This window comes from Dryobates pubescens, chromosome 21 (genome assembly GCF_014839835.1).
Source record: "Dryobates pubescens isolate bDryPub1 chromosome 21, bDryPub1.pri, whole genome shotgun sequence".
Lineage (NCBI taxonomy): Eukaryota > Metazoa > Chordata > Aves > Piciformes > Picidae > Dryobates > Dryobates pubescens.
In genome coordinates this window covers 16,305,950-16,332,899 of record NC_071632.1, presented here as the reverse complement: position 1 = coordinate 16,332,899, position 26,950 = coordinate 16,305,950, and the positions used below count along the sequence as shown (strand labels likewise).

General features: G+C 45.7%; 1 protein-coding gene across 1 annotated transcript in view; it reads left to right on the top strand.

Annotated features, from left to right (window-relative positions):
- Positions 1 to 232: 232 nt before the first annotated feature.
- The window catches only part of LOC104297844 (sodium channel protein type 5 subunit alpha), a 222,074-nt gene continuing 195,356 nt past the window's right edge, over positions 233 to 26,950 (top strand). The window contains exons 1-2 of the mRNA XM_054171205.1: positions 233 to 404; positions 1,342 to 1,450. The gene's annotated coding sequence lies outside the window, so the exon portion shown is untranslated. The remainder of the gene's footprint in view (positions 405 to 1,341; positions 1,451 to 26,950) is intronic.

Genomic DNA, 26,950 nt, shown 5'->3' with positions numbered 1-26,950 from the left:
TTCCTGCTCCATCCTCCCCGAGCTCCCCAGCCCATCCTTCCTTCTTCCTCCTCCTCCTCCTTCCCCCATTCACTCCAGCCACCGGCGGCAGGAGGCGCTGCGGACCCGGCTGGGGCCGGCGGGGAGGGGCGGGCGGTGCCTTTTTCGCCCCCCTTCGCTCCCCGTTCTCCTCCCCGTTCCCTCCCCGCCGCCCGCCCCCGCCGCCCGGCCGGGGCTGCGCTCCCGCGGCAGCCGCACACAGCGGCGCGGCGGCTGCGAGCCATGCGCCCTCCGCGGCGGGCGGGCAGCGCCCAGCAGCCGGGCCCTTCCCGCGGGACGGTACCACTCGGGGACTAAAAACTCTGTGGATACAATGAAGTGGCTCTGGGACTCTTGGGGTAGCAGGAAAAATTAAATAAACCAATGTAAGTTTCTCTCCTTTTTTTTTTTTTTGTTTTAAATTTGTTTTTGGTTGGTTGGTTGGTTTTTGTTGGTTGTTTGCTGCTTCATAAAATAATAATAAAAAAAATCATTTAAAAAAAATCAAAAATCAATCTCTGGTTCCCAGCGAGAAATGGACAGTGCCGGGATTTTCCCTTCCCTAAACTTTCCCCTGGAGGCAGGAGGAGCGGTGGCACCAGCACCGCGTCCGTCCCGTCCGGGCAGGGTGGCGGAGAGGCTGCCGGGGCCGTAGGAGAGAGAAGTTGGCTCAGCAAAGCTTGCGGAGGACATCTAGAGATATATAAACATAGAGATATATTTTGCTGTCGAAGGATAATTCTGGCAAGGAACTGGTCTAGTTTCCATCTCACTTCGGCACTTAGAAGTGCCAGAAAGAATTAACCACACAGCAAATACTCTGCAAATAATTTGGTTAATGTCATGCGGTGTCAGACGTGTTGGAGTGGAAATTTGGTGGCATGTTTTGAAGGGAAGAAATGAGCTGGAACAGGTATTTCTGCGGTGGCAGGGGCAAATGTATCATTCTCCTGTATCATGACAGCGTTACTGGTGTTACTTGTAAGAACTGACAGATTTGAAGTATCTATCTTAACAGCACCACTCACCTCAGAGCTGTTTGTAGAATATCTCTGCTTAAACATTAGGAGCTCTTTACTGGTGGATATTAAAAACTTGGTTTGGCTTATGCAAATAAAAGGAAACAGGAAGAGCTGCGCTGTGCTCCGGCAAGGTGAGCACAGTTTTATTGAGGCAGCCCTGAGGGGAGCACTGACACGCTGGGAGCACGGTGGGAGAGAACAAAAGCTAAATTAAAGCAAAACTTAGGCAACCGACGTGTGGTGGCGATGGGAATAAACCAAACCTTTTAATTTGTATTATTTATTTATTTTTTTCCTGGAGGCTTGGGTGAGGAGGTGGAGATGATCTTCTAGAAAGCGGAGAAACACGCGAGCCACGCACATCTATGGCAACAGGTCTTGTTTTGCCTGGAAGGGATGAGCTGAGCTTTGTGAGTGCTCGAGCCGAGCCTTTCCAGTTGCAACTGGGGCAGCCCCTGATCTCACAGACGGGGAGTTGGATCCAGAACTGGTGGCCCCAATTTCTCCCACTGCTGGGTTGGCGAGTGGCTCTTCCCAAAATGCAGGGCGGATGGTGGAATAAACGCGGCGATTCAAAGAGGATTTGTCAACACTAAAAATAAACAGGCCCGCAGATGTGTCCTGGAGGGTCACGTCCAGGCGCAGCATTTTCGGGGCCATGAGCCGATTTCGGCGATTTTCTGTCCCTGCGTCCTGTCCAAGGTGCTGAAGTTCATTTTGCTGCTATTTCCCAGGATTTCAGGGCTTTGTGGAAGCGATCTTGGAGGCTTTCTCTTGTCTGAAACTGGTGGAGGACTTCCCCCCCTGGGTGGTATGAAGAGAAAGCAGGGATGTGTTTTCAGACACGTATATTTGATCCGTCCTTTTGGCGTGGGAAAGCAGGCCAGGTGGAGCCGCAGATGGATCCGGCAGATCCTATAAGCTTTTGGTGGCAGAGAATTTGAAAGGTCAGAGCTGTGAAGCAGTGAGGAGTGAAACCCCCTTATTCTAATGGCCAAAGAAAGTGGTGTTTTTGAGAGTGTGGATGCTGGTTGTTTGAATGTTTTGCCTCTGATGGGACATCTGGTTTCTAAAAAGTTGAGGGGAATCCACGCTCATCGGAACAGGATGGGATTACAGTGATTGATATTCACTGATTTTGTTAATATTTGTTTTCTAGTGTAGCCTTTTCCAGTGGTAAACACTGTTGACAGAGCGCTTCAGAAACAGTGGGTCCTTAAGAAAAAACAACAACAACAAACCCCCAAACCCCAGGTCTTTTAGGGGCAAGTGTCTCAGCCTTTAAGCAATGGAATTCTGTACCACAAATTTTGATATTTTTAGATTAATGTGCCAAAAGGTCTCAGCCTTAAGTAGTGGAGTTTATGTAACCTTTGGTACAAGGCAGATCACAGTATTGGCAGAAATAATCATAGGTGAATATGTTACTTAACTTTTATGTGATTGAAGTTTCATGTTGTATTGTAGGTGTTGGCAGTTCTTGGCTCTCGTCCTGAATCGGTTCATAGTGCAACTCTGTACTTCTGTCTGAGACTCTCAGAGGTGTTGCAAACACAAAGGGTCAGACTGTAATGTCTGTGTCAGCATGGAGAAGTAGTTTGTGTGAGTCCTGTGCAGTTTGTGTGAATAGTTGCTGTGAGTCCTGCAGATTTAAAGCATGCAATACCTCTATGCAGTGTGGTAGAAAAGTGATATTCTTTCATACCCTCTATCATTCGTCAGAGCTCATGAAGGTATTCAGTTGCATCACTGGGTATGTAGCCTAAATACCTTGACCATGAAGGGTGTGTGTAGACTTCCCAACTCTGAATGGCAGCTTATGGCTACAGACTTTAAAACTGCATGGAGGTGAAAGCATTTTATTCCTGACTTGAATGAGGAACTACCTTTGGTTCTTCCTATGCTGGACTAACACCTGTGGCACCAGCTAGCAACTCCCAGGACTTTGGCAGTCTACAGAAATGAGTTGAGTAGTTGCTGTGTTCTGATAAATATGCTGTTAAAATTGTATTTTAAAATGTAGTGATAGGAAAGGGCATCCTGATGGGCATGGGAGCTTTATGAGATGCAGCTAGTTTGAATTTATTTAAAAGATCCTATTTATGAGATTTCCTCTTCTCTCTCTCTCTTCCTCTTCTTTCTCTCCCTCTTCTTTCACTCTCTCTCTTCCTCTTCTCCTTCTACTCTCTCTCTCTTCCTCTTCTTTCTCCCTCTTCTCTCTCTCTTCCCTCTTCTCTCTCTCCCTCTTCTCTCTTCTCTCTCTTCCCTCTTCTCTCTCCTCTCTCTTCCCTCTTCTCTCTCTTCCTCTTCTCTCTCTTCCTCTTCTCTCCCTCTTCCTCTTCTCTCTCTTCCCTCTTCTCTCTCTTCCTCTTCTCTCCCTCTTCCTCTTCTCTCTCCCTCCCTCTTCTCTCTCCCTCCCTCTTCTCTCTCCCTCTCTTCCTCTTCTCTCTCCCTCTCTTCCTCTTCTCTCTCTCTTCCTCTTCTCTTTCCCTCTCTTCCTCTTCTCTCTCCCTCTCTTCCTCTTCTCTCTCTCTTCCTCTTCTCTCTCCCTCTCTTCCTTCTCTCTCTCGCTCTTCCTCTTCTCTCTCTCTCTTCCTCTCCTCCCTCTCTCCTGCTCTTCTCTCTCATTATCATTTTGTGTTTAGTATCTAGACAGAATGCTCTTTGTGTGTGTTTGAGTAAAGAACATTTTTGTGTTGCATATTAAAGTATTAAAGCATGCTGACAGTTTTTCAGAAATCCTGGTCATGGTTTTCAGAAGGAACAGGCTATTATCTGTTACCACCTTAGATACCTTGGAGGCTCAATTTGAAAGCCATAGAAGAGACCTGTTGTTTTCAGAGGGTAGATGCTCAGTTCTTCCTGAAAATTACTACCTTGTTAGTTGTCTCCATTTGTCCTCAAGAATTACTTTGGGAAATTATAGTTCTGATAGTTAAAAGGTGACAACAAGTAATTTCTCAGTTCTATTGAATAAGACTCAGGTATCACAGAAGGAGCATCACTCTAAAGCATGCAGTTGACTTTTCTGCTTTGTGTTTACCTGCTGCCTTGATGTAGGGCCTTAAACATAGTATGAAACAATTTGTATTTGAAATTCTGTCACTGCTTCTCACTGTGACTGTCTAACCTGGAGGAAAACAAAGTCAGTTGGGTTTGCTTATAGCGAATACTTCTTTTGCGGTGTTGTGTGTGACTGTGAAGAGTTCAAATAAGCAAGTGTTTGTTTATCTTTTAAACAGCATTGTCTCTATGAACAAGTACCAAAAACCTCTGGTAATATTTCTATTGATCTTGGGTTTATTATTTACTCTGTGAACCAAACTGAAGGGCCCACTTTGACCTGGCTCTGTCTCTTTGGGTTTCTCTTGCAAAGTGACAGTTTCTAAATCAGGAAGGAAATCAGGTCACATTTCTGGCTCTGCAGGATTTATCTCATTGCTCTTCTTTCAAAGTAATTAGAGTTACTAATAATGAGGAAAAGAAAACTTTTCCAGAACTGGAATGTCCCTAACCCTTCTCTCCTTCTGGTGGTTTTTGTGTCACTGAAGAGATCCAGGTAGTTTAGAAAGTTTGTTGTGGAGGATCTTTTTGCTCCGTTATGCAGACAGTGATTTCCTCTTAAGTTTAGTGGCAGGTGACGTGGTCACCCTGACAAAAAATATCTTCTTTTCCTCAGAATAATAATGCTTCCTTATTTCCTCCTAATTCTAGGATATTAGACCAGCTCTGGGCTGCCTAGTTGAAGTGAGTGAGATCCCAGGTTTCAGCCTGGGAGAAGAACGAGGGAATATTGAGTCAAGTTAACACCCATCCCAGTCCCTAGGCAGGCTGAGGACAAAGTGGACAAAGTGGATTCCTTATTCATGGGCATGAATAAGGAATCTCTCTCTCAGTTGGTTTTGTTAGATGCACGTAGTACCAGCTGTTATGATCACTCTTCATACCCTTTTTAGGTTTCTTATCAGTCCCAGTTCCCACAGGTGCCTTCTCAGGGAAGTTGGCATAAACCCAACAAAATTTCCCCTTCTTCAAACATGGCCACATTTGAGGAGGTGCAGCTTAGCTTCCTGAGAGGAGGTCACCTTGTGAATCTTTTCTGTGCAAAAGTCTTGTTGATGTCAAAAGATCCCTTACCTTTCACAGCAAAAAATATCCCAGTATCCCAGTATCACAGCCTCCTTGTTCTTTGTCATTAACTCAATATTTTTTTTTAAATCACAATTCTGCATGACAAAAATATTTTTATCCCAATATTGCAAGAGCTTTTAAAATGTATGCATGGCACACATCAAATAACAGCATTGTACCAACATATGCAGAAAAAATTAATAATCTGTTGAGCTCTAGAGTTTTCCCTTGGCCTTTTACAAATTATTTTTAAAATGAGATTTCTCTTGGAAAAGGGAAAAAAAAAAAAACCAAGTCCATTATTTACTAGAATATTTATTCCACATTTCAGCTTGAATTGAACTTTCCTGGCTCACTAAACTTCTGCCAAAGAGGCTTTCTAGCTGTGATGCTAAGTGCCTACAATCAGGTTGTAGATTCTTTTTAAAGCTTGATGGATTTCTAAGGCATTAAAACTTCTCTATATCCAAGTTGCTAAGTGAAATACAACGGAATGTTGTGCTTTACTAATTTGAATCCAATTCTAGTATCAGTCTGGGATATTAAAAAACATCTCACTGGTGTCAGGTTCATGTTGAAGTGTGCAGAAGTAAGGTAATGGACTGTAGACCATGGGCATGAATAAGGAATCTCTCTCTCTCAGTTGGCATTCATGGCATTTTCAGCCTGATTGTGAACAGTAAGCCAGGTTTTGAGGTTTTGGAGGGGTCTTGGAAGGGATGGGCAAGGAGTTGTCAAACTTTTTTAACTGTTTCTAAAGGCTTTAGAGAAGACTGAAGTATCTGTGTAATAAGTTATGGAAACACTTGCCTGTGCATAAATTCCTTCAAGACCCATTAGCAGGAGACAGATATTAACTTTTTAGATAAAATCCATTCCAAATTTTATTGTTTATAAAGTGATTTTTTGATAATTCTCTTCCTTGTAATGAGATGGTTACCTTAGCCAAACAAAGGGGCCATTCTGTTAGTGTCTTGGTGGCTGATCCACCCCTGTTCCTCCAGCTGGCTTGCAGCATGCTGGGTCTGACAAGCTTTGCGTGCACCACAGCTCTGGTTTTAGGGAACCAGATGCCTTATTGGTCCTGGGTAACCAAAGCAGGACAGCACAAAGGTCTCATTTCTGGTGATTTCCAGTGAGCAAAAAAATCACCCCTGCAGGAGTCAGCTCAGATTTTCTGCCCTGCTGCCAGCCCATTTCAGTCCCCCAAGGAGTTGTCATGTTGTACAAGGGCAGACGCTGCCCCTGGGAAATCCTGAAAAACATGAACTTAAAAAAAAAGTGATTATGAAATAAACAAAATCCCCCCAATATAGTGTAAAGCTTGTAAAGATCAGCAGCTCTGTGATGAAGTTTGCATTTTCTTCCATGATATATAGCCACCAAGAGTGGGCATGGGACTATGGAGAGAAATGTTAGGAGGAGGCTTTCACTGATGGGAGTAAGTCTGGAAATGCAGCCAAGGCCTCTAGAAAGGAATGAGGGTGGAAAGGGAGGGCAAAATAAGGAGAGGGTTTAAGCCCAGACTGACCAGCTCTGAAACACATCATTAAAGTATTACAGCCTGACCTGTAGACAGGCATTTAGTGTTGTCTGAGGCCTGACACATTAGTAGCTGTTACATAATGCACAATTATAAAATCGCACTAAAGCCTCTTTAAAATACCTGCCTGATTATAACAGAGTAATTATGTTGCATTTAATAGAGCTGGGTGCTGCGGGGTAGGGACCCCCCTGCATCGAAGTCTGCTCCTCTCCTTGCCACATCAGATGCGGTTGATGGTGTCGCCCTCTTGGCTTGGGGAAGTCCTAAACCTTCCAAAGCCCTCGGGTGGTTGTGTGTCTGCTCCCCGCTCCAGGCACCCGCGCCAGCTCTCGTGTTACAGGGGTTGTCCTTTCCTTCCGGACGAGGATATCTGGCCACGGCTGCTCCCCATATTAGTCCAGCCAGCGCCACGGCGTGACGCAGCCTCTCTCTTTTCCCTCCCCGGGGCCGAGCGCATCGTCTCCGCTGCTTCCCCAGCCCCGTTTCCAGTCTCCGACATCGAGCTATGCAAGGCTCCCGTGTTGCGGGAGGGGACGGAGGCATTGCCAGAGGTGTCTGCACCAAGAGGGTCTGGAAAGCACTGCAAGTATCTTAAGATATTCTTCCCCCCCTCCCTTTATCTCATTTCAACAGCGTTTCACGTCGAGAGGTCTAATCTCCCTCGATGCGTGCGTGTAATTCTCATTCATGTGAGCGCAGGGGCTGCTGCCGGCGTGTGCTGGGTGTCTCTTAGGAAATAACCCTTTCAGAGCAGAGTTGCGGCGCATGGCAAAGTTACCCTGGTTTTCTGAAGTCCTCGTAGCTCTTTTCTTCCCTGCGCCCATCAGACAGAGGGGTGAATCCTCCTCTTGGCTCTGCCGGCGTAAATCCAGATCGATTCATTTGACTTCAACAGAGCTAATCCAGATTTGCACAGCTCTTTCCCTGAGGACTTGCCCAGTTTTTGGCTGTAGGTGACAAGTTAGTGGGCCAATGTCAAAATGCATCTGATGTAGTCAGATTCCCTGTCTCCAAGCATTAATTACTCCCTGGGAAAAGTTTCTGAGGATGAGCAGTTGTATTTGGAAACAATATAAAAATTCTGTTGCTAACTTTAGAAAGTAAGGGAGATTTTTTTTCCCCTCTCCCTCCCATTGAAACTAAATATAATTTGAAAGATAATGTACAAAGACTTAAATATAGCAATTGCACATTGCATATGAATAGTTTATCTTCTTTTTGACATTTATTTTTCCATCTTTCTCTGCAGACAGCTGTTAGATAAGGAGAGAAAAGTAAATAGTTGTTATGAACCATTGCATCATAGCTGAAAGATAGAACAAAAAGAATCATCATATGAATACAGGAAAAAAAAGAGGCAGATTAAATCCTTTTGGTGCTTTCCCCCCTTGTCCCATCCTTTCTTGATACTTCTGTAGGAGGACTTCAGCTAAAGGAGGACTTTACTACTTAAGAACAGGTCCCTTGTGCGTCTGCTCCTGCTGGGCTCAGGTAGCCTTGAACGGAGGCTCTGAATTCTTCATAGGGTAGAAACTACCCCAGGTAGAAACTGCAGTAGAAACTTTCCTAGGAAGGTGTTTGAGTTCTTGGATTCCTTTGCTCTTAGTGGAAGTTTTGCTTGTGATGGATTGAATTTGCTTCTCTGTGAAACTGCTGAAAGGCAACTCCCAAAAGTGTTGTCAGGACCACAACAGAAACTGAATGAGCATCTGCAAGTTGTACCGATGTCCTTTGGACACAGTCTCAAGCTGCGCCAGGGGAAGTTTAGGCTTGAGGTGAGGAGAAAGTTCTTCACAGAGAGAGTTGTTAGCCATTGGAATGTGCTGCCCAGGGAGGTGGTGGAGTTACTGTCCCTGGAAGTGTTCAAGAGGGGGTTGGACGTGGCACTTGGTGCCATGGTTTAGTAGTCATGAGGTGTTGGGTGACAGGTTGGACTTGATGATCTTTGAGGTCTTTTCCAACCTTATTGATTCTATGATTCTAGTTGCCCAGGAAGTTGGTCTGTGACTGTGAAAGCAGTGCTGCTCCCCATGTTGATGTTAGATCTGTGAAAAAATTGTACTTTATGTTGAAAGATGGCTCAGTTTTCCTCAGGTTTTTAGCTGTTTTGTGAAAGTGGGCCGGCAGGCTCTTGCATGTTGTGCGGTGAGCTCGGTAGTCAGGACCCAGCGAAGCTCTCTGCTTTTTAGTCCCTTCTCAGGGCAGGCCGGAAAGAGCTTAGAAACACTGCGCCGGATCGCACGCTGCCTGTTTCAAAGACATATGGAGAATGGCAAAAAAAGACTCCCCCAAATAATAACACCAACAGTTAAAAAAAAAAACCCAAACAAACAGAAAAATAAAATAAACCAACGTAGTGATTCCAGACTCCTGGGAACAGAGCAAGTGGCTGAATAGGAGGCTAGAGTCTGCAAACACTGAAATATTCTGGGCTGTGGTTTTCTTTTATTAATTAGCTAAAGTGATGTTCAGAACAGGATACCCAGGCTTTTAGACACATCTCTGGTGCCTAATTTTGCTTGCTGTCTCGTATCAGGGTGAATGGGGAGACTGTTTGTTGGAATCAGTGAGGCAGCGTCGATGTGAAAGCAGCATAAGGGAGACGGAGGGTCGGCTTGTGAGCATAAAGGTCCCCTGGATGGTTTAACACTACCAGTGAAAATTACTGAATAGCTCCAAAGCACAGAGCTTAAATGTAACTGAAAAAAAAAACAACAAAGAGTTTTCTGGAATGTTTCCAGAATTATTTTAAGGTCCTGATCCAGAGCCAAAGGTAAAGCTCCCTTTTGACTTGTTGGATCTGTCCATATGCTTTGAAACAGCATTCCCTCCCTGAAACTTTCTAAAGATGTTTTTCAGGTGTTTTGGTGTTTGTTTGGTTTTTTATTCCTTAATTATTGAGGCAGATGAAGTGTCTTTTGTAGCCTTCTAGAGCTTGGATTGTTTAAGAAGGAAATGGCATAATTACTTTATTGGACAGAAAACTAATCTTTTATGTGTTCTGCCTTTCATTGTGCAAGCCACAGAAAATCTGCTTTCGTTGCTTGCTTTCTCAGGTGGTTCACCATTGGTCTCATTACACAGCTGTCCTATGCTATGGCTTTTGAATCTGCTGGATGGTTTGATTCAGAGGTTCAGGGCTTACCTAACTTGTCAAAGGTACCTGTCTTAGGAAGAAAGGCTGAGGTACTTGGGGCTTTTCAGCCTGCAGAAGAGAAGGCTGAGAGGGGCATCTTGTCAAAACTTATAAATACTTACAGGGTGAGCATGAAGAGGATGTGGACAGTCTTGTTTTCTGTGATGCCCAGTGACAGAGCACAAACTTGGACACAGAAAGTTCCATCTAAACATGAGAAGGAGCTCCTTCACTTTGAAGGTGGTAGAACACTGGACCAGGCTGCACAGAGAGGTGGTCAGGTCTCCATCTCTGGAGTCATTCAAAGCCCATCTGGACACCATCCTGTGCAGTCTTCTGTAGGTGAACCTGCTTTGGCAAGGGGGGTCGACTAGATGATCTCCAGAGGTCCCTTCTAACCCCTACCATTCTGTGACTAAAAGATACTTGGGTTTGGCAAGTGCTGTCAATGGGTGTTCCTTGATAGAGAGGGGAGAGACTCAAGGGAGTGTCCAACATTAGAAAGTGGCTGTAGGGTGACTCAGCCACATCTATACAGCAATGAATCCAAAGCAGTAATGATCAATTGCAAAGCAGATGACTTGGCTAATGGGGGATGTTCATAGAATTTTTATTTTGTTGTACCATATTGTATTGTATTTCACATTTAGGGTTCCAGTGACTGCTTAACCTACATCAGCCAGGTTCATGAGATCAGGTAGTGCCATGTGCAGGCTCTAATCACATCATATTAAAGGGAACTTGGAAATGAAGCTCTGGAATTTCAGCCCTTTTTGAGACCACATCTCAAAAGGCTTCAACACATGGATTTAGTGCCTAATCCAGAGCCTCCAAAGATCCCTCTTGGCTTCAGGAAGCTGTGGATAGGTCTGCATGTGTTATCTGCTGAGGAGTGCTATCAGGAGTCAGGGACCAAAGGTCCCCCCAGCTGTGAGAAAGTCTGTGGTCCTTTCAAACAACCACAGGAGATAAAAGTGGGTCCCAGAGAGCCATGGCTCTACTTCTCTAAACTTGCCCCATTATAATTGTGTGTATGGGGGGTGTTATTTTTCTGTATTGGCATCACTGCTTACTTACGTGGATCAGATATGGGTTAATAACCACATGTATACATAGTTATGCATGCATATATATATGTGTGTGTGTGTATTTATATACATACATACATACATATATATATAAACAAATCAGGAATGAAGCAGAGATATTGAAAATGTGTTTTTCATCTCCTTCAGTGTCATATCCCCCATTTTGCTGTCTTATCTGTGATGACAGATGGGACATGTGTGCCTACCTCTTGCAAGAAGCTGGGACAAACTGGCATGAGAGGCAGCAGGGGATGCACTGAGGATAACCCCTGCATGTGTGGACTCTTGCAACCAGGCTGTGGCTATTTCTGCCCAGTCTTTGCCCTGACCATCCCTTCAAGTGGTACGAGGAAGAGAAAATGGAGGGTGTCCCTGACCCAGATAATCCCCAGCTGCCACTGAGCCTCTTGGGAGGCACCCGCAGCCAGTGCAGATTAACACAGCCCACAGCAGGGACTGGCCTGTGGCCAGCATGGCCCCAGGATCAAAGGAGCGTGGAGGTGGCTGAGAGCCACCTTTGGGCCCCCCCTCCTCTCCCTGCTCTGCAGCAGCTTTTGTCTTCCTTGATCAATCAAACCCAGCCTCTGCAGTGGGTTGCAGTGGGTTGTTTGGTTTTTTCCCCTATGTGTTGCATAGGGTGTTTGTGGCTGGCTGGGCTTTCAGAGCTACTCATTGGCATATAGGTATCTTCCTTAAGCATCATGCTGGAGGGGGGACCATGCATATGTGCTAGCCACATCTTTTCTTGATGAACAGAATCATGCTCTGGCTCCAAGTGATAAATCACAATGGCACAAGGCTGGGAACCATCATGAAGTTGTCACAGGCAGATCCATTCCAGAGGCATGTAATGAGCTGTGTCTAGTTCACTGCAGTGTCCTTGTTGGGCAAGCTGCCTCTTGGAGTAAAGAAGCAGTAGGGAATTGCATACATCAGTGTTTTGGAATTTAACAGGTCACAAGAGGCCAGTGAAAACACAAGATGTGTGCACACACAGCATTGGAAATGGTATATATCAATGGCAAGCCCGTGCCCTTGATTGATTTGCTGTAGATGGCCTAACTAAGAAGCTTTATCTCTGCTAGAGAGCTTATTTTGAGAGTTAACTTGTTTGTCAGGACTAGGAAGAAGGTGTTTTAAAACAAACTTCGGAGGGACTACCTGTGAGGAGGTTGTAGTGAGATGGATGTTTGTCTTTTCTCCCTAGTATTAAGTGGTAGGATGAGAGGAAATGGCCTCCATGTGCACCAGGGGAGTTTTAGGTTGGATATTAGAAGGCCCTTCTTCACTGAAGGGCTTCTCAAACACTAGAATAAGCTCTCCAGGGAGGTGGTTGAATCCCCATCCTTGGGGGTGTTTAAAAGATGCAGAGATGAGCTGCTGAAGAACATGGCATGGTTTAGCACCAGACTACACAACGGTTGGACTCAATTCTTAAAGGTCTTTTCCAACTAAAATGAATCTGTGAATCTATAAGTGTCAGTGTTGCCCCATCAGCTCCAGTAGCCCTTGTGCCTCAAAATGCAGAGGATATTTCCCTGTGTGTGGCCAAGCCCTTTCAAGGAGGTTCCTCATCCTATGAGGGCACCTTCATTTTGAAGGAGTTTTGTAAAGCAGGGAGTGCTGTCGACCAGCACTGCATGGCCATACAACCACCAACAACCAGCTCCATCAACCCTGGTTGATAGGTTTGTTTTCCAAGGTGGGGATTGTTCCAGCTGTACTGATTTTATGGTGAGATGGTCCCTGAGGGTGGCCAGGGAGTAACACTGCCTTTTGAGTCTGTCAAGTTGTCCCTCCCTAGTGTTAACTTGAAGTTCCACTCAGGCCAGAAACAGAGTGGTGATGTGGAGGATTTCTCTAGCGAGGGCATTTTCTCCTCTCACTTCAGTGGGCCAAGATCTCACCTTGAATGCAGAGCACCATCAGTTCATGCAGACTTTAAATTGTGGCAGCTGAGCACACACAGTGGTTTGCAGAACCACAGGGCCCAAAGCAGGACTCAGAAAGCAGCACCTTGGTCACTTAGGTTTGTGGGATGTAAAATATGTTGAATATGTTCTCCTCACTTGAAGTGAGGAGAAAGTTCTTCACTGAGCGAGTCGTTCGTCATTGGAATGGGCTGCCCAGGGAGGTGGTGGAGTCACCATCCCTGGAGGTGTTCAAGAGGAGATTGGACGTGGCACTTGGTGCCACGGTCTAGTCGTGAGGTCTGTTGAGACAGGTTGGACTTGATGATCCTTGGGGTCTCTTCCAACCTTAGTTATACTGTGATACTGTGATACTGTGATGCCAGTTGAAAGGCAGTTTTATACCTATAGCTAGCTTTGCATGTGTGTGGATGGGCCCCTAGCAAATTATTTTGTTCAGCAAGTTCCTATAATGTTCATGAATGTGGAAGTTGTGATTAGCATGGGAGATTATTGCTTGTAACAACTGCACAATGTATTAGACTACCCATTAGTCTTGCTGTTAGAGCACTCTGCAGAATTCAATAAGTGGCATTATTTACACAGTTGCCTTTACCAGCTTGGGAAACTTTGCAGAACGTCATCTGGACGACAGTTCTGCTCCCAAGCAAGTTAATTTCAGCAAATCTATTTCTTCACTTTGGTTACTGAACTGCACACTAAAAAGAAATTTTGCAAAAAGCAAAATTGAGATCAATCTCTAATTGATTTTGATTGTTGTAGCCAGTTTAAAGCAGACCAGCGCTTTCTGAAGTGTTACTGATAGTCAGGAGCTTTGTAGAGCTCCATATGAGAGAAAGCATCAATAGCAGAGTATAAGATCTCTTAATTTGGGCTTCATACAGAGTTTTAGACACTTAAATGTCAGACTAAAGTTCAAGTGTTCATCAGAGTCCTATGAGAACTTCAATACCAATGAAATTTCTATTAAACTGTCCAGTAAGGCTTTGCTGCCTGTAAATGTTGGTTCCTTGAACCACAAATTGCAGAGACTTGAAGAAAAGGCTTCTGCAGGATAATGGAATGGCTGGAGAGAGTTTCTGAGTGGGGAACAGAAGAGCTGCAGCAGGAGTTGTGAAGAGAGCCAAGCTGAGCTGCTTTGCTTTGCCTGTGGGTTGGCTGGGGACAGCATCCTGGAGGACACAGATGGGCTGTGTGGCTCCACTCTGTCCCCACACCTCCAGCAGGGGCGGGGGGGCTTTGGTGGGAGCTCCCATTCTAAAGGTGGTAGAAATCTGTCTGTTTCAAAAGCAGGAGGTCAGGCAGGGACCCCTGCGTGCTACTCAGCATCACCCCAACAGCACCCCATCCTGCTCCTCCCTCTCCAGAGGCACTGCCCAGCTGCCTCTGCTGAGGCTGCTGCTTTTCTGGATGTTTTTTTCCTGAACCGCCAGCCCCATGCCTTTGCAGGGGGATGGAGGGAGGGGAGAGCCAAAACAGAGGACAGCCTATTTTTAGGCTGATATCTCCCACTCCCTGGAAGGCTGGGTGCCAACTAGGTGGTGTTGTGGGGAGACACTCGCCTGCTGGAGCAGAAATGGAGCAGAGGTCTGAGCCACCTTTCTGCAGCGAGGTACCCTAAGGCTGTCCAGATTTGTAGTAATGCTTGATTTTCAGAATTGCATCTGTTTGTTCTTAACTGGACAGCTTTCTTGTCCCTCCCATCAGACTGGATAATGGAGCTCCATACACAATGTGTTGTACAGTGTTTTGAAGCCCAAGTCTGGGATTTCAGCTTGTGTATTTGTGTTCATTTGGTAGTGGGATACAAAAAAAAACCCCAAACCAAACACACACACACACACACACACACACACACACACACACACACACACAAACATGAAACTTCTGCTCAGCCACATAATTTAGAGGTTATAAAACCATAAAGTAAAACTGTGATCACATCTTCTGTCTCCAGAATAGCAGAGTGCTCCTCATAATCACTGTTGTTGGAGCTACAGCATATACTGTCCAGAAAACAGGAATTGAGGGGGATGGATTTGTCCATCCTTCAGTCTTTGATAAACCATGGTTAAAATATTTTCTTACAGGTGTTTACTTTACCACTTCATTTATATTTCTTCTGTTCCAGTTCCTGGCCACTGGATTTCTTCTCTCTTAGTCTGATAGACTGCAAAGTACTCTGTGATACGTAGAGTGGTAGTGTTGTTGTAGCTGTGTTTATCCAATTGTGCTGGTACCATCATTAATTCATCCCTTTGCTTTCTCTTTGATATGACTGAGCTCTCTGCAGCATTTACTATCAGCCTGTTTACCAGCCCATAACTCTCCTTAGTGATACTTTCCTAAACCTTTGGAATTTACCATTGTAAGCCTTGCATTTTGGACATCAGAACTGAGATGTACAGGGGTAATGTTCCCATCAAATCATATTACTGTCCTCTGAGCCCTGATTAACCAAGCCCTGCATCAGCTAGTCTGCTCTTTTGCCCAGGAAGCAGAGGCCAACAGGCAGGTTCTTCTGTTTATCCATAGAAAACACTGCCACAACCATGGTTTTCTTCTGGTGCTTTGCAACAGTGTCCCAGTACCTAGAAAATCAATACTCAGAGTACACCTTGGCCAAGTTTGTGGTAACTCTTGGGTGCAATTTTCCTGATTTTAGCAAGTGTAGCTAAAGAAGCTGGTGTATATTGTACTTCTTTATCACTCCTCAGCTGGAAAGAATGTCATTCTCATCACATTATTGCTCCATTGCATGGATTTTTCCTAAGAACAAACCCAGAAATGTGTACTGAAATGTGTACTGAATGTTTCTCCTGGTTCTGTGGTGTTGCACCTGACAGTACTTACCGGATGCATTTTGTTTGGAAAGTTCCTTCTTGTCCTCAAAAAAGGCAAGCAATGTCTCCAACTGTGTCTTTCTACTCCATCACTGGCACCTGAGCTACATGTATTATTCTTGGCATTCTTTGGTTGGTTGGTTGGGTGGTTGGTTTTGTTTGTTTGTTTGGTTTTTTGGTGAGGTTTTTGTGTTTGTTTGTTTGGGTTTCCCTCCCTCCCTTCCTTCCTTCCTTCCTTCCTTCCTTCCTTCCTTCCTTCCTTCCTTCCTTCCTTCCTTCCTTCCTTCCTTCCTTCCTTCCTTCCTTCCTTCCTTCCTTCCTTCCTTCCTTCCTTCCTTCCTTCCTTCCTTCCTTCCTTCCTCCCTTCCTCCCTTCCTCCCTTCCTCCCTTCCTTCCTCCCTTCCCTTCCTTCCCTTCATTCCCTCCCTTCCCTTCCTTCCCTTCCTTCCCTTCCCTTCCTCCCCTTCCTTCCCTTCCTCCCTTCCTTCCTCCCTCCCTTCCCTTCCTCCCCTTCCTTCCCTTCCTCCCTTCCTTCCTCCCTCCCTTCCTTCCTCCCTCCCTTCCCTCCTCCCTTCCTCCCTTCCTCCCTTCCTCCCTTCCTTCCTCCCTTCCCTTCCTTCCCTTCATTCCCTCCCTTCCCTCCCTTCCCTTCCTTCCCTTCCTTCCCTTCCCTTCCTCCCCTTCCTTCCCTTCCTCCCTTCCTTCCTCCCTCCCTTCCCTTCCTCCCCTTCCTTCCCTTCCTCCCTTCCTTCCTCCCTCCCTTCCTTCCTCCCTCCCTTCCCTCCCTCCCTATGGTACATCTGCATCATTTCTTTTCACCATGCATAAGATTTTGATTGACATAGGATAGGAAACAGAAACTTTTTGGAGCCCTTCATTGTCCAGGGAGGGTGACTGCACAGTCTCTGAACGACAAGGCCAACATGGGATTTGAAGGACCATGCAGCAGGTATTTGGAGAGAGCTGGGAAACTAGGAAAGGGAAAAATCCCTGACATCTTATTAAGAGGGAAATCCTTTCTCTGCAGCAAGCCTCAGAAAAACAGATCTGATTCCCATCACCAAACCTTGATTAATAAAGGACAGACTAAGGTAGGCTATGAACCCCCAGCTGTTAATACAGAGAAGTATGTGTTCTTATGTCATATTGCATGATGGCAACTGCAAATATGCTCTTTATTCCCTCATGAAATGTGGCTGCAATATCATGCCACCTTCTTCTGTTTCTGCAAAGAGCCTACATATAACTGGGGATTAGCAAAATGATACCATGGTCCAAAACAAAGTCAGTATCCTACAGCCACTGTCTTTCCACAGCCAGTAGTAACTTCTTTCTCTCTGACTACATTTTAAGATGGAGACTGCAACAGAATTATATTCCTGGGACAATCAGTGGCCTCAGTATGTTCTTGCTGGGCTCAAAACCTCAGGACATCAGGAGAAGCTCTCTGCTATATGGGAAAGCCCAGGCTGAGAGGTGAGGTACAGCAGTGGTGCAGTGGGCTGAACACCAAGGGTTACAAGGAGGAAAGATGACTTTCCCAAGTTGTGGTTTAATCCCTGCAAACCAGTGAGATTTTCTTCCATTTATTGAAGGTGTCTGAATTCAGTCTTTGAAACCCACTGATAGAGGGGTCCTTTAGTGAGAGATGCAAGGCCTCTTGGCTTTGAACATGAACTCTGGTTGATGCATATTTATTTATTTTTATTCTCTGTTTCATGCTGCTGGTAGTCCTAGGTGCAGGGGAGGAAAATGACTTGGAAATGAGAAGATTTTTCATAAGCCTACAGCATAGCTGTACTTGGAATGCAAACTTTAATCAGCTATCTGCTGGGAAAATGTGCAGCACAAGTACCAAGTCTGCTGGGTTCCCTTTCATCCTAGTGCCAGCTGTGGGATGCTGTCTCTTGAAACAAACATGGATTCTGTGTAAAGAATTTAGGCTCTTTGGAAGCACCTTGTGGCAGGGACCATGTACCTTTCTGATGTGCCCTAAGGGTAATAATAAATATTAATAACAATGGTGAAATTGGCTGTGCTGATTCAAGGGTCTGACTGCTTCTGAACTGAAGAAGTAGGCACTTGAAGCTGAGAGTAAGAATTAGAAGTTCTCAAAACATTAAGTGTTGTACTTGCCCAGTAAAGCCAGTGAAGCACAACTTTTCCACCAAGCCAAGTTTACCATTAGTCTTAACATTTATTACTACTCTTAGGGCACATCAGAAAGGTGCATGGTCCTTGCCACAAGGTGTTTTCCTGCACTCCTGGTCAATAGAGGGCCCCTAACCCCAAGGAATGGAATAGATTAGATTAGATTAGATTAGATTAGAATAGAATAGAATAGAATAGAATAGAATAGAATAGAATAGAATAGAATAGACCAGACCATGTTGGAAGAGACCTTCAAGATCATCGTGTCCAACCCATCATCCAACACCACCTAATCAACTAAACCATGACACCAAGCACCCCATCAAGTCTCCTAAACACCTCCAATGATGGTGACTCCACCACCTCCCCAGGCAGCCCATTCCAATGGGCAATCACTCTCTCTGTGTAGAGTTTCTTCCTAACATCCAGTCTGAACCTCCCTTGGTGCAGCTTGGGACTGTGTCCTCTTGTTCTGGTGCTGGTTGCCTTGGAGAAGAGACCAGCCCCTGCCTGTCTACATTCCTTCCAGCACTCCAAAGCCTCTTGCCCCCTGCACCTTGCAGGTGGTCACACAGCAAGTGGGGAGAAGCTCTGCTGCAAGAGCAGCAATATCTCACCATGGCTGATTGCATGAGCTGCTGAGGTTCCATATCATCCATCACCACCCTGCTGTGCCCAAGGGGCAGTTCATGTCCCAAGAGCTTTTGCTGTGCACCTAAAAAGACCTGCAAGCACTCATGTAAATGGCTGCAGCAAAGAGCTACCCAAAGAGGCTGTTTTTTTTTCCAGGGCACAACCAGAGAGGCTACTTAGCATAGTTCTGCATGCTGCTAATGTGGTTTTATTGCTTCTAGGACCTGACCTACTATCGGTGTGTGCTGCTGTATTATGTGCTATGGATGCTTTTACTCAATTGGAGCTTGTCCAGGGATCTTTAATGGGGCTCTGTACTGTGTGACCTAGGTGTGCTCAGCATGACACCATCCCCAGCACTGGGGAAGGTGGTTTATTGCACCACTGTGGACTGGGAGGATTGGGGAATTAGGCCAACAGCCCTCCCTACCTTATGCTGCGGTCTGGATCTTGCAGAGTACTGAGGGATGCCAGCCACAGGTGGAGGGAAGGACATCTCTGTAGTCCCCATCACTGCACTAAGCCAGGGGGTTCTTTTTTCTTCCACTGTGGACACTGTTCAATGTGTGTGTGCAGAGCATGTCAGTCTGGGCACTGGTGAGCAGGGGGTTGGGTGAGCAGTGAGTCATCCCCCATCTGCTGCTAATGGGAAACCTGACAGCACCCAAGTGAGAGGTGAATAAAAGATGATTGCTTGGACTCACCCTTCCCAACACTGCTGAGCCCGAGGGTATTGCAGCCATGGCTGCTCTACTCCCTCCCATCTTCTTCCTCCAGCAGGTTGAACCTCCAGGAGGGAGCAGAAAGATGAGGTAGAGGAAGGTGGAGGATAATGCAGGGAGTGCTGATGAAGGAGAGAGCTCTCATTCATCCTGACCCACCACCAAGATCACCACTGTCTTATAATGGTTATCTTGGGTAAAATAACTGGTCATAGTGTTACCTGGAGCCTTTTAAGCATGGATTTGTAACACAAATGATATCCTTCGTGTTCTAGTATTACTAGTGTTAACCTTCTTTCCTATTCTCCAGCTTCTAAAGTGAACTTGTGCTGTTTATTGTGCTTATAGAATAGAATAGAATAGAATAGACCAGACCAGGTTGGAAGAGACCTTTGAGATCATCATGTCCAACCCATCATCCAACACCATGTAATCAACTAAACCATGGCACCAAGCACCCCATCCAGTCTCTTCCTAAACACCTCCAGTGATGGTGACTCCACCGCCTCCCCAGGCAGCACATTCCAAGCTGGGGTTGCTTACCCTGGAGAAGAGGAGGCTCAGGGGAGACCTTATTGCTCTCTACAGCTACCTGAAGGGTGGTTGTAGCCAGGTGGGGGTTGGTCTCTTCTCCCAGGCAACCAGCATCAGAACAAGAAGACACAGTCTCAAGCTGCACCAGGGGAGGTTTAGGCTGGAGGTCAGGAAGAAATTCTTCATAGAGAGAGTGATTGGCCATTGGAATGTGCTGCCCAGGGAGGTGGTGGAGTCACCATCACTGGAGGTGTTTAAGAAGAGACTGGATGAGGCACTTGGTGCCATAGTTCAGTTAATTAGATGGTGTTGGGGGATAGGTTGGACTTGATGATCTCTGAGGTCTTTTCCAACCTGGTTAATTCTATTCTATTCTATTCTGTTCTATTCTATGCTATGCTATGCTATGCTATTCTATTCCAACAGCATCTTTGCATTACAAGGAGCACTGTTTGTATTTTACAGAGGTAGAGCCAAAGACAAATTACATGCCCAAAGTTCTGTAGAAATTACACAGCAGAGAGCTGGCCCTGCATCCTACACTAGCAGACAAGTTGTTGGACCACTCTTCAGACTTCCACAGATAGCCTCAGTATGCCCCTTACATCCCCAGAGGCCTGATGAAGGATCTTTCCATCTCTAGGTCTGCAATGATTCTGTCTTCATCCCTGCTGATGCTGGTTTTGTTGTTTGGGGGTTTTTTTTGTTTGGTTTGGTTTGGTTTGGTTAAGTTTGGTTTGTTTGTTTGTTTTGGTGTGGGTTGTTCCCCTCCCCCCCCCCCAATAAACCTGCCACTCCTGCCTTAAATGCTGCTTAGGAGAGCATTCCCCATCTCCTCGCTTTTGCTTCCTTCCAAGCGGTAGCAGCACCTCCCATCCCAAGAGGCAGCACTGGATTCAGGCTTTTTGTGAGCATGCCTTTTACAGTTAATCAGGTGTAGAGACAGAAGAGAACTTGTATGGCAGTGCCCTTGTATGACCCCAGACATTGCCTGGAGCTGCCTCTGTCTCTGCATTGGTGCCATATGAACTTAGAGTATCTGTGCTCTCATCGTGTGCTTTGCTGAAGCAGTGTGGCTGAAATGTGTTGCTTAGGTGATCAAACAAAAAAAAAAGCCTTTCTCTTCAGGGATGCTGAAGTTTTCAGCCAAGGTCTATGCTGATTTCCAGTCCTCCAAATGGACCTCTCCTTGAGGCCTGCATATCTTTTTCTCTGCAAGTAGTTGGCCAGATGTGTCAAGACCGTGCTGTGGGAATAACTGAGCATTCAAAGTGTGTTGACATGAGTGGCATGAGTGGCTCTAACCCTGATCCCAGCCCTGTTACAGACTCTGAAAATGCAGACTCCACAGAACTGCTGAAAGTGTGCTGGAGAGCTTAGCCACGAGCATGCAGCATCTGTAAAATATTTAAAAAGTAGCCAGAAAGGGGAAAAAGTTAAGAGCAAAAGGAGAAGGAAAATGTGCTGCTAGTTCAGCAGAAAAGACAATTGTACCTGCTAGTAAGAAGAACAACTTCATCATCTGATGCATGGACTTCTTCCAGCTTGTCACAACAAATATTACACACCCAAGGCTATTTCTTGCATTAGCAATAAACCAGTGAACTTAGGGAGCTGTAGCTTGCATTGGCACATGAGCTAGGCACCAGTTACTGCCTGTGCAGATAGATACACTGCTGTTCAGCAAGTGGGAGAAGTGGTGAAGCCATGAAATGGCATAAGGATCACACTGTGAGTCCCACCTCATCTGAACTGGCTGTTGATGAAACCCAAGTGCTCAGTCAAGCCTCAAGTGCTAGCATTATCTAATGTTTTGTTAGGAGAACTTAAAAGACACCTATTGCCCTGGAGCTGAGGTTCCCTTTGCTGTAGTTAAGATAGGACCAGTCTCTCATTCTAGGACTGGATAGGACACAAGGGCACAAGACTTCAGATCCCAAATGGTAGTTCAGAGATTAATCTAAGAAGAAATGTATAGTCAGCTGAATAGGAGAGAAGGGCATTGTTTATCACGCTCTGAACTCAACCAGGTTGGAGGAAAGGTATTTTTCTCAATATGGCTGAGTTCCAGAGGTAGGATCTGTCCTCCAGACACAGCTTAGCTCCATCACAGAGAGCTGAATAAGACCAATGATACAGCTTGGGCTCAAATCTTTCTTTGAGTTCATTGTTATGGATTTTCATGCTGAATGACAGATGGGAGTGAATTCACAGTCAGATGTGTGTGTATTCCACATGTGATGTGCTCAAGGGATCTGGTTTGCTGAGAAGGCACATAGTCTCACACTAATAGAACAGAACAGAACAGAACAGAACAGAACAGAACAGAACAGAACAGAATAGAATAGAATAGAATAGAATAGAATTAAATTAACCAGGTTGGAAGAGACCTTTGAGATCATCAAGTCCAACCTATCAGCCAACACCATCTAATCAACTAAACCATGGCACCAAGCATCCCATCCAATCTCTTCCTAAACACCTCCAGTGATGGTTACTCCACCACCTCCCCAGGCAGCACATTCCAATGGCCAATCACTCTTTCTGTGAAGAACATCCTAACCTCCAGCCTAAACCTCCCCTGGCACAGCTTGAGACTGTGTCCTCTTGTTCTGGTGCTGGCCACCTGGGAGAAGAGACCAGCCCCCACCTAGCTACAACCTCCCTTCAGGTAGTTGTAGACAGCAATAAGGTCTCCCCTGAGTCTCCTCTTCTTTAGGCTAAGCAACCCCAGCTCCCTCAGCCTCTCCTCATAGGGCTGTGCTCCAAACCCCTCCCCAGCTTTGTTGCCCTTCTCTGGACACATTCCAGCAACTCAACATCTTTCCTAAACTGAGGGTCCCAGAACTGGACACAGGACTCAAGGTGTGGCCTAACCAGTGCTGAATGTTCACTCTTCTTGGCAAAACAAAATGTAGACCGAAGTTGAGTGTGTTGCAATAATGTGACCTAGCAATGACAAAGACCTGAATGAACTTGGTGACAACTTTGTTTTATAAAGGTACATGCAATCCTCCACAAAGCAGCCAGAAATAATCCTCCAGGTTGCTAATGACCCAAAGGATACATGTCAGAAAAGATAGGATGAGGAAGAACAAAGCCCACATTATTCTTGTTAAAAGTACTTGAATGTACTTCTCTGCTGGACACCACTCTGATTTACTGTATTTTAGGTGAAAACACTTGGCTTTCATCAAGGTTCCTGTTCTCTTCCAGGAACTGGATAGCCTGGGAGACAAGTAAGCTACACGTTCTGGCAAAGGGCTGTGAAATGAAGTGTCGTTGGCTTTCATGGTGGAAGTATTTTGCCAAGGGGTATATGGCTTTGCTCCTCAGATTTTTCTCATCATCTTGACCTGGACAGGATAAAGGAACACAGAGATGACAGTAATGGAGAAAAAGTAGTTAGATGAACTATCCTGTAGGGGAAAAGACTTGCAGGACATGTGGACAATAAATCCTGAATCCCAGAGATGGGTACAGCAGATGTGGACTTGAAAAATCACAGTCTTGTTCATAATTGTGTGTTAATGTATCGCAAGAGTGTCTCCAGGCTGCCAAGGAAGTGTTCATGTGGTCAAGCAATGGGAACAGGGCACAAGGTACCCAGAGACCACAGACACTGACCTTTCAGATCTGCACTGACCAGCTCACAGAAGCAAGTCTGGTTTGGCCACCCAGACACCTAAATTGTGTCTTGCCCTTCCAACTTTGAAATCCGACAGCTCTGGTTTGCCATGCAGGTGCTGATTTTGCTCTGAGATGACTTCCCATTGTGGACATCATCGCTGCATTCCTTGACTGGGAGAGGAGTGGAGCAAGACTGCCTGTGTAGGACTTACATGGAAGTGGAATTTTTATGGGAATGTCTGAAATGCCTCTTACAGGCACCCAGTTAAACACTCCTCTTGGTCTGGCCACAGGCCAGTCTGGAGTCCTTTGAACTTCTTGCCTGCCAGGCAGAGCCCAGTGTTGAGCTTTCCTACTGATTCCCAGAATGCCAGGTCATTGCTGGCCACAGCAAAGAGAGCTCATCTGCCTAAAACATTGCCCACAGCATTGTGTGTTTCTTGTTGGCCATGGTAGCAGTTTCCCAGGCACATCTGAAGGCTGGTGATGTTTTCTGCACTTTTTGTGGCACTGTGTCCACTGGCAGACCTCTGTTTTTAGCAGGGTTAGAGATTGGACCACAGCTGGTAGCCAGGCAGTCTGCCAGTGTGCTGAGCGCATCAGGCATTTCTCATGATGTATAGCAGCTGAGATAGAGTGGGTTTTTATGGTGGAAGCTTTCAAACACGTTGAGCTTGCCATGTGGGAAAAAGTTCTGTTAGTCCTGTGCTTGTCTGCATCCATTTGTAGCAAGGGCACGTGAGTTTGGGAGCGTATTTCTGCTCCTGGCTTAAAGCTTGTTTGCAGCATGTTGTGTATGTGTGCACGAGGAGATCTCTTGTTAGGATACTCAGATCCTGTTTCTAGGTGTAAATCTATGATGTGGGTACATGCAGCCAGGGAAGTAAAGCTAAAAAGAAATTCAGAGGCTGCTTTTGCAGCCCTCGTGTGCCATATGCTGCTCTGGGAAGAGCAGGGTTTCACCCCAACAATCAGGCTCCTGTGGAAGTCCTGCTTTGCTGCCCTGGTCAACACTTTGCATGAATCATAGAATCATTGGAAGGGACCTCAAGGATCATCCAGTTCCAACTCCTCACGCTAGATCAGGTTGCTCAGAGCCACATCCATACTGGCCTTAAAAACCTCCAGGGATGGGGCTTCTACCACCTCCCTGGGCAACCTGTTCCAGTGTCTCAACACAGAATGCTTTGCCAGTATGAAAACTAATTCAGCCTTGTTCCTTCTGGTCTAGTTCATCTTTAAGCTGCCCTTCCAAGTCCATAGTCTCTTCCTGACTGCTTGTGGGGCTAAGTGGCAATGTGTGAAATGGTTTATTGAGGAATTGCTTGCATCCCTAAACTGATTGACATGCTGATTGCTGTCTCTCAGAAAGGACAGGGTTTTGGAGCTACATCATAGTGGGAAGACTAATTGCCATTGATTTATTTCACTTAGCTCTTCTTTTCTATAGGATGAGTGAGCATATAGTGTATCTGAAATACCTACTTTTGCTTCAAGTGTAGTTGAAATTGGCCAATGGATTCAAAAGTTATTAGAGGGGATTAAAAGACAGACAGCATGATCAGATAAGCCTTTTTCCTCAGAAAACTAGGCTAAAAAGGGAAAAAATCTAGTGCAAGGACTCCTGTGATGTCCTCTCTACATCCTGTTGTTTTTCAGCATATGCTGCAGTTAGTATTGGAAGCTCTGAGTATTTACAAATGAGTGATGCAGCACACACACAAATGCCAACCTCCTGTTTATTTACATTACACCTGCCATACTGGATGTGCTCAGCCCACTGATATGGCATCAATCCCTTGTCTCAGCAGCTGAAATCTGCACTGTGTGTATGTGAGTGGCTCCAGGGTTCCCACATCTGAACAGGATATAGCTGCCAGAAGACAAACCCCATGTCACTATTGAAGGGCTCTAAGGCAAGACCAACATGTTGGTTACACTGTGTCCTCAAGAAGCTGATGTGGACTTTGCTGCTTCTTCTCAGTCTAGGTGTGAACATGGAAGTATTTTGGTTGAGTAGGAGTATGATGCTGTGTCTATCTCAGACCTGAACACGTATTTGGGTAGCACCTTTCATAGTGGGCAGCATTTTCCTGCCTGGAAGCTGCAAGTCCACTTCATAAATCATGGTTTACAGGCTGTGGGAGGTAGAGAAGTCCCAGAGTTGTTGTGTTTGGTCTCTAGATAAGAGGTTGCCACTTGGCGTGTGCAGCAAACCTGATGACCCTTTGATCCCTGCACACATTGGAGTGCAAACTCTGTTAACTGTGATCCCACAATCCAGGAGGGGTGCAGGAAAGGGGTTGAGTTTAATGGAGCATTTCATCTGAGAGAAGAGTGCTGGGGTGAAAGCCAGCCTCAACTGCAAGAAGAAAAATAGTTAAAGCCCGTGGAGGTATTAAGACTTAAAATTTAATTTCAGGCTAAATAAAGGCATTTTCTGGGAGATGGATTTTTGAAATGCAAGGCTAAGATTTGGGGTTGTGTGTTGTCTTGGCATTTCTTAGCCTAATTTTCTGTGCTCCTGTTCATATAGCAGAGCTGGCACAAATTTTCAAGCAGGCACACAAATCCAGAAATAAAAGGAATGGCTGGTTGTGAACCTGCTGCCCACACACACAAATCCAGCGAGCCAGCTGGGCTACAGCGTTCCTTCCTCCCTCCCTGCTCCTGACATCTCTCTCGCCTCAGCCATCACAACATGCCTGAGCTCTTACAAGCACTGCTGAGGCCCACAAGGCAGGTTTCCAGAGCAGGACAGGAGATGAGCTTCAGATGATGGCCTGGAGAGATTGTCTTGCCTCATGCACCTCTAGTGCTGAGGATCTAGTGGCTTCTGAGCACCCTTGGGGAGAAGAGGTTGTTTGTGCAGAATTGGTGCTTTGAACTCTATTTGGAGGAATCTGAGCAACCTGATGGGCAACATGGTTGTATGAGGTGGTCTACACCAGATGAAGTTCATACCTGCCAAGGAAAAGGTTTCACCTGGTACTTGCTTGGTCTTTCAGATCTTCTGATTGTGCCTCAGTCCAGCTCATGGTGTAGCTGCGCTTCTTGCATGGGGAATCAGAGGATGGGCTGCTGGGAAAAGCCTAGGGGAGTTGGGATCCCTTCATCTTGCTGAGGGAAGTGGCAAATAACTTCACAGTGTGTCCAGTGCCTAGCTGCAAAGTAATTTTGTTCGGTGTCTCTGGGTGCTACCATCAAGAAATGAAAAATAGCAACAGGAATTTAAGGGCTGGGCTTCAATTCAGAGGCACAAAAAGTTTGTGCACGCTTGAAAATCCCTTCAGCTGGACACTTAACATTGTGAAGGAGCACTTGGTACCATGCCTAGACTTCAGGATTAGTAATTCAGTTTGCTGTTTGTGTTAATCTAAAGCCACTGACTATGCAGCAAATGCTCAGCCAAGTTCTTTCTTGGAGAAGTCTTGGAGGAAGGAATTAATCTAATCTGTGTAATGAAGCACTGTGCTCAAAAGTGGCTTTATCAACCTACTGTCCAGTGGGGACCAAGCCTTCTTTAGTATGTCTGCATCAGCTGTGCAACCTCATCATCTCCCAC